This window comes from Dipodomys spectabilis, unplaced genomic scaffold (genome assembly GCF_019054845.1).
Source record: "Dipodomys spectabilis isolate Male_0828 unplaced genomic scaffold, ASM1905484v1 ptg000095l, whole genome shotgun sequence".
In the NCBI taxonomy this organism is placed as follows: Eukaryota; Metazoa; Chordata; class Mammalia; order Rodentia; family Heteromyidae; genus Dipodomys; species Dipodomys spectabilis.
The window spans coordinates 25449459-25464180 of record NW_024870772.1 but is presented as its reverse complement, the minus strand read 5'-3'; positions in this window follow the sequence as shown (position 1 = coordinate 25464180).

The following is a 14722-nucleotide window of genomic DNA, read 5'->3' as shown; positions in this document are numbered from 1 at the left end:
CCCAGGATTCAAACTAATTCTCAGAACTCAGCCTCCTGAGTAGCTAGGATTACAGGACAAGGTTGGTTTCTTTGTTCTTCATATTGAGAATATTCAAAAATCCTCTCAGTTCTTTTGAAATATTTAATTAATTGCCCTCAACTATAATTATTCTGTGTTCTGTAGAACATTAGAAGATATTTCTCCTATCCAACTGTATCTCTGTACCTACTAATCATCTTTTATCATCCTTTTCCCCAATTTTAACACAATTGGCCTGGATATGAAAGATGCTTGAAGAATTGAGAACTCTTCCTTTTTGGACTAGTGATAGCAGAGGCTTCCCTATCAAGAAATGACCAAAGGAGCAGGGTGCTGGTAACACATGTCTATATTCGTAGCTACTTGGAAGGTTGGGAATGAGAGGATCATGATTAGAGGCCAGCCCAGGCATGCAAGATCCCTTCTTAATCAAAAGCTAGGCATAGTGCTATATGCCTGTCATTCTAGCTGCATGTGAGGCTGAAAGTAGGAGGATTGAGGTTCCAGGCTAGCCTGGGCAGAAAAGTCTTCCAGACTCCAGCATAATGAAAAAAGCGAGGATGTGGTCATATATGCTCATCATCCTACTTATGGCAGGAAGTGAAAATTTGGTACCCAGACAGGAAGCAAGAACATACCTTCAAAATAAGCAGTACAATCAGCACTGGTGGCTCAATGCCTGTTATCCTAGTGACACAGGAGGCTGAGGATCTCAGTTCGATGCCTATCAGGCAAGAAAAAGGCATGAAACTCTAATCTTCAATTAACCACCAGAAAGCTGGGAAGTAGAGCTGTAGCTTAAGTGGCCAAATGCTAGCCTTGAACACAAAAGTCCAGGGACAGTGTCTCCCTGAGTTCAATAACTTAAAAAAAAAAGGCTGGAAAGTCATTCACACTTAAAATCCCACCTCTTCAACGGGTTAGGGAGATGCATGCACTTGGTCCCTAGGCAGAGGTGAGAAAACCCACAGCCTACCCCACATATGAGAAGAGGGAAATCCTCTCCAAGATCACAAACTTCAGATTTCCAGATTGTACATCAGAAGTCTTTTTTTATTATTATTGTGAAAATACCATACAGAGGGGTTACAATTACATGGGCAAGGTAATGAGTACATTTCTTATCAAGCATTGTTGCCTCCTCCTTTGTTTCCCCTTCCCATCTCCCACCTACTACCCACTCCCACCCCCACCCCCACCCCAACCCCAGCCAAAGTTGTAAAGTTTGTTTTTCGACATAACTTGTACATCTCATTGTTGCAATGGGTCCACCTGTGTCCCTATTTAAACGATTTGTTTTTTCCCTTCCCCTCCACAAATTATACTGACATCAAATACAGTGAAAGCAGGGGTTATACCGTAGGGGAGGGACATACAAAGCAACAAAAAAAATCATCTTATAAATATGTTAGAAACAATCACAAGAAAGAAAAAAACATTTGAATCCTTATCTTGGGATTCATTTTACCTAACATCAACTTATCTGACCTTTTCTGCTTAACTCAGACATATACTAGTAATTGCAAATAAGGGAAACCATGGGACCTGTGTTTCTTTGGGCCTGGCTTACTTCACTTAATATAATTTTTTCCAAGTCTTTCCATTTCCTAACAAATGGGGCAATGTCATTCTTTCTGATGGAGGCATAGAATTCCATTGTGTATATATACCACACTTTCTTGATCCATTCATCTACTGAGGGGCATCTGGGTTGGTTCCATATCTTAGCTATGGTAAATAATGCTGCAATAAACATAGTCATGCTGATAGCTTTAGTGTGGTCTTGTTTGTGATCATTTGGGTGAATGCCCAAAAGTGGGATTGCTGGGTCATAGGGGAGCTCTATGTGGAGTCTTTTGAGGAACCTCCATACTACTTTCCAAAGTGGTTGAACAAGTTTACACTCCCACCAACAATGCAGTTAGGTTTCCTTCTGTCCACATCCCCTCCAGCATCTGTTGTTATTAGAGTTTTTCATTATAGCCATTCTAACTGGGGTGATGTGGTATCTCAATGTTGTTTTGGTTTGCATTTCTTTTATGATTAGAGAGGTTGAGCATTTCTTCATGTGTCTATTGGCCATCCTTCTTTCCTCTTCAGAGAAGTTTCTCTTTAAGTCTTTAGCCTACTTATTTATTGGGCAGTTGTTTCTTTGAGGATTTGTTGTTGGGGGATTTAATTTTTGAGTTCCAGGTATATTTTAGATATGAGACCCTTGTCCGTTGTATGGCTAGTGAAGATCTTCTCCCAATCGTGGGCTTTCTATTGATCTTGCTAGCTATGTCCTTTGCCATGGAGAAGCTCTACAATTTCATGCAATCCCATTTGTCCAACCTTTCTTTGATTTGTTGTGTTTCTGGGTCTCTATTAAGAAAATTTCGGCCTGTGCCAAAGAGACCTAGGGTTTCTCCTATTCCATCCTGTAATGTTTTCAGTGTCTGCTTTGACTCCAAAGTCTTTGATCCATTGGAGTTGATTCTGTTGCAGGGTAATATAAAAGGATCTAGCTTTAGTTTTCTACAAGTGGTTAACCAATTTTAGCAGCACAATTTACTGAAGAGGCTGTCTTTTTTCCATTCTATTTTTTTAGCTCCCTTATTGAAGATTAGATGGCTATAGGTCTGTAGATTCATTTCTGGGTTTTCAATTCTATTCCATTGGTCCTGAGGTCTGTTCTTGTGCCAGTACCAAACTGTTTTGATTACAATGGCTTTGTAGTAGAGTTTGAAATTTGGTATTGATATTCCTCCAGGACTGTTCTTTTTATTAAGGATCATTTTTGCTATTTGGGGTCTTTTATTGTTCCATATGAATTTTTGGATTGCCTCTTCTATTTCCTTGAAGAATGAGATTGGAATATTGATAGATATCGCATTGAATTTGTAGATAGCCTTGGGAAGTATTGCCATTTTCACAATGTTGATCCTTCCAATCCAGTAGCATGGGAGGTTTTGCCACTTTCTAAGTTCTGTTTTGATTTCCTTTTTCAGGTTTTTAAAGTTTTCATCAAAGGGGTCCTTCATTTCTTTGGATAAGTTAATTCCTAGGTATTTTATTTTTTGTGGGGCTATTACGAATGGAGTTGCTTTCCTGATTTCAGCCATGCTTTTCTCGTTGTTGGCATACAGAAAAGCCATTGATTTTTGAGGGTTAATTTTATACCCTGCTACTTTGCCAAAGTTTTAAATCAGCTTGAGTAATTTGGGAGTGGAGTCCGTGGGATTCTTTTTTTTTTTCTTTTTTGGGTCCGGTCATGGGACCTGAACTCTGGGCCTGGGCGCTGTCCCTCAGCTCTTCAGCTCAAGGCTAGCGCTCTACCACTTGAGCCACAGCACCACTTCTGGCTTTTTTCTTTTTGCTTATGTGGTGCTGAGGAATTGAACCCAGGGCCTCAGACATGCAAGGCAAGGCTCTACCCCTGAGCCACCTTCCCAGCCCAGTCCGTGGGATTCTTTAAATACAAAATCAGGTCATCTGCAAAGAGGGAGTTTTACTTCATCTTTCCCTATTTGGATCCCTTTTATGTTTGCATCTTGTCTTATTGCTGTATCTAAGCATTCTAATACTAGATTGAAGGGAAGTGGAGAGTGGACATCCTTGTCTCATTCCTGAGTTAAGAGGAAATGGCTTTAGTTTTTCACCATTAAGTATAATGCTGGCTGTAGGTTTGTCATATACAACCTTTATTGTATTGAGGAATGTTCCATGGATTCCTAATTTTTCCAGAACCTTCATCATAAAGGGGTGTTGGATCTTGTCAAATGCTTTTTCTGCATCTGTTGAGATAACCATGTGGTTCTTATCCTTGCTCTTGTTGATGTGATGAATTATATTAATTGATTTGCGTATATTGAACCAGCTTTGCATCCCTGAAATGAATCCTGTTTGATTGTGGTGTATGATTTTTTTGGATGAATTGTTGAAGTCAATTGGCCAAAATTTTGTTGAGAATTTTGCATCAGTGTTCATCAAAAAAGTGGGTCTATAGTTCTCTTTCTTTGATGAGTCCCTGGTTTTGGGATGAGGGTTATGATGGCTTCATAGAATGAGCTTGGTAGTGAACTTTCTCTTTCAATTTCATTGAAGAGTTGGAGGAGTATTGGTGTGAGCTCTGCTTTGAAGGCCTTGTAGAATTCTGCTGTAAAACCATCTGGTCCTGGGCTTTTCTTAGATGGGAGGTCTCTTATTGCTGTTTCTATTTCAATGCTTGATATGGGCCTGTTAAGATGGTTTAACTCATCTTGGTTTAGTTTCGGCATGTCGATATTTGCTAGGAAAAGGTCCATTTCTGCCACATTCTCAAACTTATTAGCATAAAGGTTTGAATGTCGATATTTGCTAGGAAAAGGTCCATTTCTGCCACATTCTCAAACTTATTAGCATAAAGGTTTGAGAAGTATTCTCTTATAATGTTCTGAATCTTGGTTGTTTCTGTGGTGATGTTTCTATTCTCATCTCTGAGTTTATTTATTTGGGTGTGTTCTCTTCTTTTTCTGATAAGATTTGCTAAGCGTCTGCCAATTTTGTTAATTTTTTCGAAGAACCAACTCTGTTTTGTTGATTCTTTCTATGTTTTTTTGGGGGGTTAATTCGTTTGATTCTGATTTAATTTTAATTATTTCTCTCCATTTACTGGATTGGGGTTTATCTTGCTGCTCTTTTTCAAGGAGGCTCAGATGTCTCATTAAATTGTTGGTTTCAGATCTCTCCAATTTGTTGATGTAGGAACTCAGCTATAAACTTGCCTCTGAGTACTGCCTTTGCTGTGTCCCAGGAAACTGGTAATTTGTGTGTTCATTTTGGTTGAATATCATGAACATTTGAATTTCCTTTCTAATCTCTTCCATGACCCACTCATGATTCAGCAGTTGTTGTTCAGCCTCCATGTGTTACAGAACTTTCTTTGGTGGCTTTTGGTGTTGAGTTCTAATTTTATTCCCTTGTGGTCTGAGAGAATGCAAGGTATAACTTCAATGTTTCTGAATTTGGATGTTTGCTTTGTGACCTAAAATGTGATCTATTTTGGAAAATGTTCCATGTGCTGCTGAGAAGAACGTGTATTCTGATGCTGCTGGGTGAAATATTCAGTAGATGTTTGTTAAATCTAGTTGATCTATTCAGTTGTTTAGATCTGTGGTTTCTCTGTAGAGTTTTTGCCGAGTTGATCTATCTAGTGGGGATAGTGGTGTGTTAAAGTCCCCAACAATTAATGTCTTTGGATCTATGTGAGATTTGAGGGAAAGTAATGTTTCTTGAAAAAATTTGGATGCTCCATTGTTTGGCAAATAGATATTTAGAATTGTAATATCCTCCTGAAGGAGAGATCCCTTAATTAGTATGTAGCAACCTTCTTTATCTCTTCTCACTAATTTTAATTTGAAGTCTATTTTATCTGATATTAGGATTGCGACTCCTGCCTGTTTATGGGGGCCATTTGCTCGGTAGATTTTTTTTTTTTTTTTTTTTTTGGGTCCGGTCGTGGGGCCTGAACTCTGGGCCTGGGCGCTGTCCCTCAGCTCTTCAGCTCAAGGCTAGCGCTCTACCACTTGAGCTACAACGCCACTTCCAACTTTCTTTTCGCTTATGTGGTGCTGGGGAATCGAATCCAGGGCTTCATGCGTGCAAGGCAATCACTCTACCACTGAGCCACCTTCCCAGCTCCTGCTTGGTAGATTTTGTTCCAGCCTTTCACTTTCAAAATGTGTGTGTGTGTTTTGTTGTTGTTGTTGTTTTTTTTATGGGCAAGGTGTAAGGCAGCAGATAGAAGGATCTTGCTTTTTAATCCAACTAGATAGTCTCTGTTGCTTAATTGGAGAGTTAAGGCCGTTAATGTTGAGAGATAGGACTGAGAGGTATTTAGGATTTCCTGCCATTTTATCCACCTTCTTGGGGGCTGCAGCAACTGGGTTCTTCCTATGGTTCTTGGATTCTCAGTTTGGGTGTGGTTTCTTGGCCTTTATTGTGGTCTTGTTGGTTTTCTATGTGTAGGACATCTTTTGTAGGGCTGGTTTGGTGGAGATATATTGTTTCAGTTTTTCTTTGCTATGGAAGGTTTTTATTTGACCTCGGTTATGAAGGAGAGTTTAGCTAGGTACAGTATTATTGGTTGATAGTTGTTTGTCTTTAGAGAATGGCATACATCATTCCAGGCTCTTCTTGCTTTAATTGTCTCTGCTGAGAAATCTGAGGTGATCTAATTGGTTTCCCTTATAGGTGATTGATCTTTTCTCCTTGACAGCTTTAAGGATCTTTTCCTTGGTCTGAATTGATCCTGTGTGGATTATAATGTGACAGTGGGATGTCCTGTTCTGGGGTTCTAAAAGCTTCTTGTATCTGAATAGGCCTATCTTTTTACATGTTTGGGAAGTCCTTTGCTAGGATCCTGTTAAACAAATTTCCTAGACCATTAATTTCTGTCTCTAGGTGCTCCTCTACACCCATTATCCTCAGATTAGGCCTTCTGATGGTGTCTTCCAAATGTTGAATAGATCTATCATATTTCTTGGATTTGTCTTGGATAGTTGTATGTTCTTTATAATATCTAGGCTATCTTCAATCCCCGAGATTCGATCTTCTTCATGGTCTAACCTACTGTCAAGACTTTCTACTTTTTTTTTTTTTTTTTATTTCTTTTCCTTCTAATTGGTCAGCTTTAATGGCTTCAAATTCTTTGTTGGGGCTTTGTTTTAGATCTTGTATGAACTTCTTTACTTCCTTAATTTGGTGTTCTGTGTTTATTCTCAAATCACTTAGTTGATTGGTTATGGTTTCCTTGGACTCCCATTCCTTCTGTTGGCTTCCATTCAGCATTCCCTTTGTGGTCTCCCTGAATTCTTTCAGCTGTTTGTTTATGGATTCCATGAATGCCTCTATTGATTTTTGTCTATTCTCATCCCGCTCTCACAGTTCCTGTATTACTCTTTGATTAGCTTCCTCACGTTCATGAAATTCCTGTAGTTCTCTTTGACTGTTCTCAGCCTGCTCAAGTAATTTCTGACTTTCTCTTTGTCTGTTCTCAACCTGCTCATGCAATTCCTGTATCAATCTTTGAGTAGCTTCCTCACGCTCACGAGATTCCTGTATTGATCTTTGGTTTGCCTCCTCTCTCTCTATCACGCTCACACTGAATCCTTTGCAGGTCTTCAATATTTTCATTCACCATGTTTACCAGTAGTGTTTGTAGAGCTTTTTGGGAGCTCTCCTCTGGATTATTCATTATCTCTTCTGTCATTTGATTATCATGAGTGGAATTAAGATACCCGGACTTGCCATTTTTCTTGTGTTTTTCTGGCTTGTTCTGCCCATTGAGATGAAAGTAACACCAATTTTGTGCTAGTACACTATTTTAAGGCAAGCACCAACCAAAGTCCTGTAGTTGCACAGTCAAAAGGCTGCAGATACAATCTAGTTCAACAGATATAATCAGGCTGGGAAGGTGGCTCAGTGGTAGAGCGTTTGCCTTGCATGCATGAGGCCCTAGGTTCGATTCCTCAGCACCGCATAAGCACAACAAAAAAAAAGCCAGAAATGGTGCTGTGGCTCAAGTGGTAGAGTGCTGGCCTTGAGCTGAAGAGCTGAGAGACAGCGCCCAGGCCCAGAGTTCAGGCCCATGACCGGACCCCCCCAAAAAAAAGAAACAGATACAATCTATTCAACATCAAACAACTACGGATTAATGGGCTAAGAACAGCAAAGAAGAATTTGGCAAACAGAAATTATTAGGTTTTGGGAGAAATGTGGAGGAAAAATAGGATTAGAGGGATGTGGAGAGGTAAAAAGAGAGTGAAATTAACCAAGTCCTAATCGCAAAGAGGGAAATAGATTGGACAGAATGATAGGAGAGAGAGAGAGAGAGAAAAAAAAAAGACAAGAAAAAAATGGAAAAACAAAAATTTAAATTTAAAAGGTGAAACAAAAATTATCTAAATTTAAAGGTGATATTGAGAGAAGAAAGGGATAGGATGAGAGGGGAGGAGGGAGAGAAAGGAGACATGAAAAACTAAAAAATAAAAATTCTTTAAAAATTATATAAGTATAAAGAGATATAATACTGCTACTAAAGAATTTAAGCCTAAGAGGTTTTGAATTGAATAATAAATATCTGGATTAAGTATGTACACAATGGGGGATAAGGTCTAATAATTGACGATGGGTATATATCAGGATGAGCAGAACAGCAATTAAGTCATGCAAAAAAGAACGAAAGAGAAGAAAAATGAAAAGAATAAAAAAGAAAAAAATTTTTAAAAGGTCAGTAGAGATAAAAAAAAAAAAAAAGCACACACACACACATACACCTAAAATAAAAATTATGAGAGGAAAAAAAGATTGATAGAAAAAAAAGTTCTTTGATTTTTTTTTTTTCCGGGGGCTGTGGGGACGGGGGGGGGGGGGGGGGGGGGGGGGGGGGGATGTGGATGGGAAGATCCTGTATTTCCCTTGCGTCCGTAACCAGTCTCTTGGTGGAGTCTCTGGTCTGCAGCCGTGGCTACCGGCAAATGCTCAGATCTGTCTCCTTGCCTGGATTTTCCCCCTCTGGCCAAACTCTCTGTACTGTGATGCCACACTTGGTGTAATTCTCTGGCCTAGGACTGTTCACTGGAACACTAAAACTGCTTTCTATGCGAGAGCTTTTTTAGCCTCCAGCTTCTCCGCCATCTTCCTCCGACTAATCAGAAGTCTTTTATAAACAAAAATGTTGGATGCATTGGATACTGGCAGCTCACACCTGTAAACCTAGCTACTCAGAAAGCTGAGATATGAAGATTGAGATTCAAAACCACCCCAGACAGGAAAGTTCTTGAGACTCTTATCTTTAACTACCAAAAATCCACAAGTGGAGTATTGGCTCTGTAAGGTATATTAACTAGGTAGGTTTCATTAGGTAGCCGATGAAGAGAACACCATGTGCTATTCAGGCAGAAAAGAAGTTTATTTACCGAACTGCTGCCCCCGCCATGCATGGTGGAGAAGCATGGCTGAAAAGGAAAAGGGGAGGGGGAGGAAGAGGCTGACCCACCCCTGGGCCAGGACTTATCTAGACCAGGGACAGGAAGAGGTGTGTCCACACTGGATCTGGATGTGACCTCAGGGTCTGGGACCCTCCTAGGGTCAGAAGGGAGGCATTGACCAGAGGTGGCCCAGGATGTGACCTAGCAGGAGGGGAAGGTGACTGCTTCCAGGTCTGCCAGTTACCTAGGTACCATATACTGGGCAGAAACTTAGCCAAAAGGGAGGGAGGTGTCCCAGTGCAGACCTTACAGGCTCAAACAGTAGAGTGCCAGCCTTGAGTGAAAAAGCTAAGGGACAGCACACAACCCCTAACTTCACACCCCAGTACTGGCACACACATGCATGCACACCTGTACACACACACACATACACACACACAATGTTGTGTGCTAGAGATTTTGTGTGTTTGTTTTTTGTGCTAGTACTGGGCCTTGAACTCAGAGCCTTAGGCTCTCACTTGGCTTAACTTTTTTCTTTCTGCTTTTGGAGATACTAGAGTTTGATCTCAGTGCCTTGTGCTTGCTAGGTAAGTGCTTACCACTTGAGCTATGCCCAGCCCCAGACCTTCTAAAGAATATACAGGCTGAGCATGGTGGCATATACCTTTAATTACATCAGTAGGAAGGTTCAGGCAGAAGGATCTTTAGTTCTAGGCCATATAAGAAGATACTATCTCAAAATACCCAACATTAGTGAGGGGAAAGGAGTACTGGTTTAAAAAAAAAAATAGGAGACTCTCAACCCAGACAAAAGCTGGTGACCCTATCTAAAAAAAGGAAAAGAAAGAAAAAGAAAAATTGGCTGAGGAAGGATGGTTTGAGTGGTAGAACACTTGTGAGAGGTCCTGAATTCAAGCCCTAGTGCCAATAAGGAAGAAGTCGATACAGATATACAGATATATGGATATATCTCAAAAATAACTAACCAAAAAGTAGGGCCAGGTTACAAGCAATAGGCCTTGAGTTCAAACTCCAATTCTGAAAAAAAAAATTATAGCAACTAGACTACATGGCAAGAGAATGATGACAAGAAGTACATTTGAGAATGTCTGACTCATGTTTAGTATACAAAGGAGAACTGTGTGCTTGAATCTTTGCTGTGGTAACAGTAGAGCAATAGCGTGACCTTTGACACACATGTATTTTTTTTTAGTGGGGGAGGAATTGAATCTGGAACATTGTTCCTGCTAAGCAAGTGTACTATCACTGAGCCCCGCTAATTTAGATCTTTGGTGGTCTATTATATAAATAGAATATCTTTTTTTTTTTTTTTTTTGGGTCTGGTCGTGGGTCCTGAACTCTGGGCCTGGGCGCTGTACCTCAGCTCTTCAGCTCAAGGCTAGCGCTCTACCCCTTGAGCCACAGCGCCACTTCCGGCTTTTTTCTTTTTGCTTATGTGGTGCTGAGGAATCGAACCCAGGGCTTCAGGCATTCAAGGCAAGGGCTCTACCACTGAGCCACCTTCCCAGCCCATATAAATAGAATATCTTACCTATGTAATTATACATTCTTTTTTGATACAAGCTCTCATCATATAGTTCAGACCAGCCTTGAACGTAAGTAAGGTCCTCTGCCTCCTCAGTGCTGGGATTGCAGAGATGACTCACCATGCCCAACTTCTTTTTCTTAGACAGGATCTCATTATGTTCTTATAGTCCAGGCTAGTCAGTGTAGGTTTAAGACATCCTCCTGCCTCAGCCTCCTGAGTAACTGGGTCTGTGCTACTGTGCCTGATCTTTATATTGTTTTTATATGCTGTTTTACTTTTTATTTATTTATTTTTATTTTGTTAGACAAGGCCACATAACCCAAACTGACCTCAAATTTGGAAAACATTCTGCCTCTACCTCTCTCAGTTTTCTTTGCCTCTGCTCTACTTGTTATTCTTTCCTGCTACTGCTATTTTGGATGTAGTTGGCATTGTTTCTTCCTTAACTCCTTAAGTATAAGGTTAGATTGTCATTTAAAATCTGTCTTTGTTTTTTGTTTGTCCATACTGGGGTTTGAATTTAGGGTCTTGCTTGCTAGGCAAGAACTTTTTAACATTTCCAATTTTCTGTTACTTTTTTCTAACTTCATTCCATGTTGTCAGAGCTACTACTTTTTATTGTTGTTGTTGCTGCTAGTACTGGGACTTGAACTCAGGGCTTCACGCTTTCCCTTAGCACTCAAAGCTGGTACTCTGCCACTTAAACCACTGCTCTATTTACTGCTTTTTACTAGTTTACTGGAGATAAGAGTCTTGGATTTGTCTGCCTGCATTGGCTTCAAACTGTGATTCTCATACTGTCTCTTGAATATCTAGGATTATAGGCATGAGCCACTGATGCCCGACTAAGTATTTTCTATGATTATGGTTATTTTAAATTTACTGAGAATTGTTCTAGGCCCTAACAAATGGTTTATTCATATAGAAACATACAAAAACTATGCTCCTTATACAGCTCCACACTTTCTCTTTCATAGGTTATTGAAGATTACAGTTTGAAACCTTGTGTGTCCATTAACACAGTTTTGTAATTATCATTTTACCAATCTGTATTTGTCTATTAAATCAGATGGGAGCAAAGAGGATTCACAGTAGGACACAGGTGTCTGCCTCTGTACTCATAGCTACTGAGCAGGCTGAAACCTGGAGGATTGAATTTCAAAGCCAGATTCGGCAGAAAAGTCTGAGAGACTATATTTCCAATTAATTGGCAAAATGCTGGGCTGGAGGCATTGCCCAAGTGGTAGAATGCCATTTATAAGCAAGTCCTGAATTCAAGCTTCAGTACTGGCAGAAAGGAAAGAGGTAGAGGGGAAGAATGAAGGGGAAAAAAAGTAAAAGAGAGAAGGAGACAGAGAGAGGTAGGGATGGGATGGGGGGGCAGGCAAGATGCCAGTAGGTCATACCTATAGGAGGCTGAAATCTGAGGACCAAGGTTCAAAGCCAGCCCAGGCAGGAAAGTCCCTGAGACTCTTATCTCCAATTAACCACCAAAATGCTGGAAGTGGCACTGCAGCTATACTGGCAGAGCTCTAGCTTGAGCTAAAAAAACCTTATGAGTCAGGCACTGGTGGCTCATGCCTGTAATCCTAGCTACTCATGAGGCTGAGATCTGAGGATCGCGGTGGTTCAAAGCCAGCCCGGGCAGGAAAGACCGTGAGACTCCTATCTCCAATAAACCACCAGAAAACCGGAAGTGGTGTTGTAACTCAAGTGGTACAGTGCTTGCCTTGAGCTGAAGAGCTGAGGGATAACGCCCAGGCCCAGAGTTCAAGCCCCACTACCGATCAAAAAAAAAACCTCATAGACAGCATTCAGGTCCTGGATTCAAGCAGGGAACTGGGGTAGGTGGTGGAGGAGGAGACAGGTGCTGGTAGCTTACACCTATAATCCCAGCTACTAAAATAACTAAGATTTGAAGATCAAGTTTCAAAGCCAGGGTAGGCAGACAAATATGAAATACTTTTAGCTCTGCTTAACCAGAAAAAAGCTGAGAGTAGAGCTGGAGCTCAAGTGATAGGGCACCAGCCTTGAGTAAAAAGCTAAACAAGAATGAGAGTTCAAGCCTCAGTACTTACACACACACATCAAACTCCAGTTTCCTTTTCTTTAATTTTTATTATTTTTAAGTAGTTGTACAAAGGGGTTACAATTCCACAAATCAGTTTATTAATACAATGCATCTTGATCAATATGACTCCTTTCATCCTCCCTCCCAACCCAAGCCCTTCCCTTTAACTAAGGAGGCAAAAAAAATTACAATTTGTAGAGCAAAAAATTAAAAAAATATTTTTACATCGAGTAACAATAAATTAACCCATAAATTTATATATTTTGGATACATGAAAATACCCAGCAGAAATTATAGGACAAAATGAGCTAACATTAGAATGGATTTATACATGGCATAGATTTACAAAAAATATTATGCCTTATGAACAACAGTTGACAATTATTATTCAACAGGCCAGACAACGGGTATTTACCCTATCGGGGTATGATTTATTTGAAATTATTTTTCCTTTGCCAAAAGACCAAGTAAAATATTTGTTAAACATGTCTGAAATGCTATAAATAGCATTAGTAAATTTTACTGGGCAATTTTCCTATCATTTTCCCAAAGGTAGATTGTGGGATTGCTTGCGTAAACAACAGTTTGTCATTAATGATATAATTACCAAGACCCCTATTCCCACTGCTCTTTACAGATGGCTCCAAAACAAAAAGTGCTTATTCGACAACAAATAAATATTGGGTACAAACAACTACTTTAGCATCAGTTCAACAAAATGAACTTTTTGCTATTATTAAAGTGTTACAAGATTTTGTGGGAAATATTAATATTGTTACTGATTCTGCCTATGCTGTAGGAGTTGTGACTAATATAGTCACTGCTGTTACTTATTCATCTAAACCCCAGCTAAACCAATTATTTGAACAATTACAAGCATTACTACAACAATGTAATGCCAAAGTGTTTGTAACTCACATTAGGGCTCACTCTTCGTTACCTAGGTACCTTGTATATGGCAATAATCAGGTTGATAAATTAGTTAGTTTTGCTTCTGCTGAACAGGATCATGCTTATTTACATACAAATGCTGGCCATTTACATATGCATTACAGAATACCTTATTCTCAAGCTAAACAAATTATAAAAAGGTGTCCTATCTGCAGACCAATGCATGTGAGAGTTGTACCTGCTGGAGTAAATCCTCGAGGATTATAACCTAAGGAGCTCTGGTAAATGGATATAACCCATGTACAAGCCTTTGGCCATTTTTCCTTTGTACATGTTACAATAGATACTCATTCCAAATTTGTTTGGGCTTCTGCCCTTACGGGAGAAACTGTTAACCATGTAATAGAACGCTTATTGGAAGCTTTTGCCATTATGGGAGTGCCTGCCAAAATAAAGACTGATAATGGATCAGCCTATAAAAGTATCAAATTTAAAAGACGAGTTCATGGCACACTAAAACAACAAATTAAAAAATTAGAAAGGAGGAAAAGGTTGGATGAAGGTATGGATATTTTGTGGTTTTCCATGCAAAATCCTAAAATAATTTTACATCAAGCTCTTTTTGTTCTTAATTTTTTAAACTTACCACAAGGAGATATTTTAACTAGAGCTGAGCGCCATTTTGAACAAATATCAGAAAAACCTTATTTAAATGCTCCCATATGGATTAAGATTGCATTGGATGCAGAATGACAACCAGGAACATTATTACATAAGGGGTGAGGGTATGGTTTTGTGTCTACACAGGATGGCAAACAATGCTGACTTCCTGCACGATGGATACAGACTCGGCCCAGAGAGGACAGCCGGGTATCCTGCAAGGAATCAGCCACCAGTTGAGGAAGAAGAAAGCCCCGCTGCCCACCTTGGGGCAGGTTAAAAAATTGACTGGAGAAGGACAAAAGATGTTACAATACACTGGTAAACCTGTCACGGCTGAGAACTTGTTCCTGGCCATGTGTGCCCTGCTTACTGTAAACTCTGTCCATGCTAATGCTAATGTAAGTTATTGGGCCTTTGTTCCTAACCCTCCTTTACTGGAACCTGTTGTTTGGGGAGACATGGATATAACCGTCTATACTGTTCCTGCTATTTTATCTCCTACTTGGAATAATTTGACATTTTACAATATGGATGATGGTGGCTTTTTTAACTTTACTTACTATACCCATTCCTTGC